Source organism: Melitaea cinxia, chromosome 12 (genome assembly GCF_905220565.1).
Source record: "Melitaea cinxia chromosome 12, ilMelCinx1.1, whole genome shotgun sequence".
In the NCBI taxonomy this organism is placed as follows: domain Eukaryota; kingdom Metazoa; phylum Arthropoda; class Insecta; order Lepidoptera; family Nymphalidae; genus Melitaea; species Melitaea cinxia.
Genome location: NC_059405.1, coordinates 13555438 through 13561626, shown reverse-complemented (window position 1 = coordinate 13561626; position 6189 = coordinate 13555438). Strand labels below are relative to the sequence as shown.

At 31.9% G+C, this 6189-nt stretch overlaps 1 protein-coding gene across 1 annotated transcript in view; it reads right to left on the bottom strand.

The window, feature by feature from the left end:
- Positions 1-6189, bottom strand: part of LOC123658271 (serine proteinase stubble) — a gene marked incomplete at its 5' end in the record, with an annotated part of 63953 nt that overhangs the window by 45114 nt on the left and 12650 nt on the right. The window lies entirely within an intron of this gene.

Genomic DNA, 6189 nt, shown 5'->3' with positions numbered 1-6189 from the left:
TGTTTGCCGACCTAGTTGCATTGAATCTCATTATTATTATTTTTTAAATTACTTTAGAAATAATATTCAGGGTATCTGAGTTTAAGACTACAACCATTTCTATATATCTCTATTCTTTGATAGTAACGATGTCCAGCGGGCGAAATGAAAGCGAAACGGTCCATAAACGAGATGGTATCGTTTTTATTTATTACGTTTACTTCGCATTTTGGCATGTGATATCTGCAGAAAACTTCCTATTCGCTGGTGGCTGTGTTTTTAGCGAACAAAGCAAGTCAACCTAATTCGATATGTGTTTTAGATTGCTTCAAGTACCTAATTTTCTTATTATTTATGGTTTAAAAGCACTGATTCGATCACTGTGTACTTCCGTGATTAGGTAAAAGTAGTACGAAATAAATGTCGAAATCAGAACAAATTCGAGTTTATAGATTTGTTTGAACTAATTACTGGTATTTTGATATTAATAAAAGGTAAATTTTACATTTATAATCGTCGACATTTTACAAAATCATTAAAAAACTTCTTTTAAGTCTTTTAGCTAAGGAGATTCTCTAAAAAGTCTTTTACCGAAGCGCGCCACTATAGTGGTCAGGTAAAATACTGTCTAAATAATATTTATGACTATTTTAGAAACGGTATTATTGACTACTGGTTGAAGCATATTGTTTTATTTATTTACTTAGTACCTACTAGATATATCGCATTGAGATCGTTAGATCTATGAACGCTTATAGTTACCGCTAAGTGTATAGATGCTGTACGTTATATTTTATTTCTTAATCTCTTATATTCTTAATTTTTATTATGAAAAAAAATACCTTTTTAATTGTTTTTTTCTCGTGACCATGGTTACTGTAAAGTATCCGATACGTCGGGCATTAATTTAATTTATTAAACCGCGATAAAATCCAAAAAAGTTGCTTCATTATAATAAAATATCTTTCTTAGAAAAGGGTTCCGTATTATCAGTCTTAAAAGAAACATTTGTCTTTATAATTAGTCTGCACTACTATTACAAGTCAAATGCAAACGATACCTCAAATATACTAACGTCAAGTTGGTGTAATTGTAAATTAAAATTAAAACGTATGAATAAAGCTCCAAGCAAATATTTACGACATTTTGAAAAGAAAAATGTCATTATAATTCGTTACCAATTTGTAATACATGAATAATATTCAACTCAATTTTGAATTAAAAATGAACAATTATATTTGCTTGTAAATGAAAAAAAAAGTTTTGCAAAAGATTAAATATAATTGTATTTGCAGGCAAACGAAAAAACCGACTTCAATTATATCGACAAGTAATACAACGTAAGCAGACGCAAAATTAGTCAAGTAAATACGCATTATCAAAGATTACTCCAAAAGTTGTAATTAGATCTCGATAAAATTTAAATATGACCACATGATTAACATAGGCTTTCGATTAAATCAAAAATTATCAAAATCGGTACACCCAGTAAAAAGTTATGCGGATTTTCGAGTTTCCCTCGATATCTCTGGGATCCCCTCATCAGATCCTGGTTTCCTAGTCATGATACTACACCAGGGATATGCCCCTTGTAACAAAAAAGATTATCAAAATCGGTTCGTAAATTACGAAGTTATCCCCGAACATACATAAAATATAGATATATATATAGGTATATACGGTCCAATTGAGTAACCTTCTCCTCTTTTTTTGAAGTCGGTTAAAAAGAAGATGCTTTATTAGAGATAACTCAAAAAGTACTTTTCCGAAATTTTCCGTCAAAATGTTACAACAGAGGCATTTTTTGTTAGTTCTGCCAAGTGTTGCCAAGTCACTTAGACCACGTATGTCGAGATTTTATCAACGTAATATATCCCCCGGCTGAACTGTCGAAAGCAACGCCAAGTTTATCTAATCTCATTTGGCACAAAAGCGTGATTTCAATTGCGCCTCCGTAAATAAGGACACACGGCTGTAGAGATTGATGGAAGTTTTTTAACCGCCTGAGGTAGGGCACAGCAGGAATTTCCTGCTCAAAATATGGAGCAGCCCGACTGGGGTACCTCGACCTTACAGAAGATCACAGCAAAATAATACTGTTTTCAAGTAGTATTGTGTTCCTGTTGGTGAGTAAGGTGACCAGAGCTCCTGGGGGGATTGGGGATTGGGTCGGCAACGCGCTTGCGATGCTTTTGGTGTTATAGGTGTCTATAAGCTACGGTAATCGCTTACCATCAGGTGAGCCGTACGCTTGTTTTCCGACCTAGTGACATAAAAAAAACTTAAAAAAAGAGAATGGTCGTATACTAGTGTTTATAAATTCGTTACCTCATAACTTTTTGAGTGTAACGATTTTACTTTTTTTTTATTTTTTTTATATGCAAGTTGGTGCGTGTCGTGTCCCATTTCAATATTAGCAAGATGTGACGAGTAGTTTTTGATTTAACCATAATACTGCCTATCATGTTTGTCAATATATGTACCAGTGTACATAAATATTTGGATTTTTTGTCTTTCTTCTGTTACGCTCGCATATCGTAATGTCCGTGAGTCCGTCTATTAGCCGTGACCACTTCTAACCGGCCATTTTCTCCGTTTCACCTTAATGAACAAAACAATTGAGCGGCCGCTTGCTAAGAATGAGGCCTAATGAGATAGTTAATACAATAAGGAAGCAAAGATTTATAAAATTTAGGCGATACGAAAAAAAAGTATTTATATATATTTTTTTAACAAATTTTTACCAAATTATTAAAACTGTTTTTATAATCTTATTTTTTAATATAAATTATAATTTATATACTAGAATAAAAAAATTATAGATAGAGTCGATGTTAAGGTAGCTTTAGTCAGATAAGGTAACAAATTGCAGATAACTACGTGCATTATTTAAGTTACACTAAGCATGAATATTGTATTGTCTCCGCATTATTACGGATACTGCGATCTTGTAATACGAATTCAGTTAGTTTTATATAAATAAAATCACATGAAACAATTTAAAATCACAATTTTACTTGTGTACAATTCATTAATGTGTGTGTGCATCACTCACACATACATGTATACACGCACGCAGGCTCACACTTAACACACAACACACAAAGATTCGTTGTTGACGTCACGATGTGGCGCCACATACATATATACCGTACATCATAGGGAATCCGCAAGAACGGGTATTGGCACCTGTTATGTCAAAACAACCGTCTACAAATAGCCTAATGATTTGTAAATACACACTGAACTTTTGACGGCTCGCAAAAGAATGAAATCCAGTTTTAAGGACCGGAAACATACACAACACATACGACTAAACCTCGACAAATATCTATTTGGTGGCTACAAATATTAGTCAAAAGTAGAGTCGAACCCATGTCTAGTAATCAGAAAACTCAGTTACGGACACGTTTGTGCCAAAGCGACGACCAATATGATAACGTTAACGATGACGAAAAAAGTATTTTATAAAAACCGAAGCCAATAAAAGTCGAACTTTCTTTCCTGTGATGACGTAAGTCTTCACAATATGCTCTTCCTCGAATTAAATTAATATCTTTTAATTAAGATACTTTGACCCAGTTTCGTCGTGTATTGACGTTGTGAAATTTTTGTTTATTTATTTTTTGAAAGGGTTAATAAATTTTTATGACATAATGATTGAAGAAATAATGAATCTTGATGTAGGTTAAGTAAATTTTTCATAAATAAATTGGTTTGTTGTAGTAATTTAAGAGGTTAAATTTTTAAAAGAAAAACTTCTTTACGCACGCTTTACTTGGGGAATAAGCTGGTGAATGCGTGACGACAACGTTACGAAAAGTGTGACCGAGCGAGGCGAACGGAAATTTAGAGTGAGATATAAGTTAGTGAAGATAGAAAGAGAACTTTGACTCAGTGGACTATGTTTTTTTTAAATCGAAAGCTGGTGCTTGTCACATGATCTTGTTGAAATTTAATTGAATTCTGACAAGTATTTTTGAATTATCTCTACTAGTGCATATTTACTCGATTATATTTTTGTCTAACTAGATTGAATTACTGGTCTATATAATAAGTTGTTTTTTTTTTTGCGAAAAAATATTATATTAAAAATAAAACGATATAACCTAAATCATCCCATAGCTAAGCAAAATCTAGGCAAACCTATCCGTTTGTGCTTTTATAGCTCTACGATGTACCCCCTTGTTTTTTTTTTTAATATATATACTCGTATATATATAGTACTAGGGTTTGAAATAAGCGTACGGTCCGCCTGATGATAAGCGAATATCGTAGTCTATGTCCACCTGCAACAGCAGGCGCCTCTCAGGATCTCTGGCTCCCTTACCACGGCACTTAAGATCACACACAGTCTCATTTAACTGTAATCTTCTGTCTCATTTAACTGTAATCTACTTCCCATGTCGGACTTCTTCAAATTTTGAGCAACACCCCTTAGTACCCTAACCGAAAAAATAAATAAATAAATAAACGATTTCAACGACTCTCAGTAGGATTATCTCCTGAGTCGCGGGTCTGGTAAACACAAAATACAAAAGCACAAACGCCCAGACCACGATAAACATCTCTATAATAGGTATTGAAAACATTCATCGGTCTCAATCTGTATTTCATTCATCGGTCTCATATGTAACGATTTCTACTCTCCTTAGTCTCCTAATTTTTAGTGTTACTAAAACTTCACTTTGAAATGTACAACACGAAGTCTCTTCCACCCTTTAAGACATAATTAAAAGTTTCATAATGAACAAAGTTTTGTTATCCTTCAGGGATAATTTGACTTTTTTTATCGAACATAATTACAGTTCTATTTGATTAAAGAATTTTTAATTCTGCTGAAACGAAAAAACAAAACTTTTCCTACTAAAGATTATTCCGTGAAACTTAATTAGGAAAATACTTTTAGGGTTATACAATATTAGCTGACCCCGCAAATGTTGTGTTGCGAAATATATTATTAACCCCCCTTAATCCCCCCCCCTTATAACTTAGGAGTGTGAAAAATAGATGATAGCCGATTCTCAGACCTACCCGATATGCACACAAATTTTCATAAAAATCTGTCCACCCGTTTTGAGTATTTTAACTAACATTGTGACACGAAAATTTTATATACAAGATAAGATTTTTCACCTATTTTTGTTGTTCTATCACAATAAAATATAGCCTATGTCACTCCTGAATAGTGTAGCTTTCTGTTAGTGAAAGAATTTTCATGATCGGATCAGTATTTGCGAAGATTACCCCCTACATACAAACAAAGTTAGAAATTTTACCTCTTTATAATATTAGTATAGATTAGCTTATTTATAGTTGCTTCTTTATTGTATTATTACATGTTAGTTTTAATGATTGACAGACTATAAAAAAATATCATTTACATATAATTATGTACGCTTATATGTATATTTTTATGTATGTGGCTAGCATTATATTATTTCCAAAAGAGTAACTGTGGAGTTTCTTGCCGATATTTCTCTGCAGAATCTAGATTTCAAATCGGTAGTGCTTTAATTTTTAAAATAATAATCACTTTAAAATTTTAATTTGTTAAATGGCGATTCGAAAGTGCTTTCGAAGCATATTTGAATCAAGTTTATTTTTTTACTTTCATTTTGATCAGTAAATATCATTTGGATTGTTTCCTTAAAAATTTTGATTTTAAATTCAAAATATATTTCAAAAATAAACATATCAATTTTAATTATTTTCAATTTAAATTTTTTATACAGTCAATCAATCATAATCACGAATGTCGACTAATCAGAGAAAGTAAACAAAATTTATTGATTGGCAATTATCTTTCATATTGGCTTTATACTCGTTAGTCGAACGAAAGTGATTTTTGACACGCTTTACGGTATTCAATTTAAAAAACACATGAACACGTAACATAGCTGCAAAATTGAATAGAGTGACTATTGTTGGAGAGTGTCGAGGGATTTCATATTTTTTTTAATGTAAGTTATGGTCAAAGATTTCACTTTTTAATAAATATATTTTAAAAAAGCTAAATGTATAAGTAAAGTCCATTTCAATTATAAAGCTCTGCTTAGATAATATTCATTTGTTCAAATCTAATAGTGAAAAGACATCAGCACTGTCAGCGTCTCTTAGTAATAGTGAAATAACATATTATGTAAGTAACAATTATAATCTGACTACTAGGTACTATGTAGTATAAAAGGGCTAATTAAAGCGAGTCCC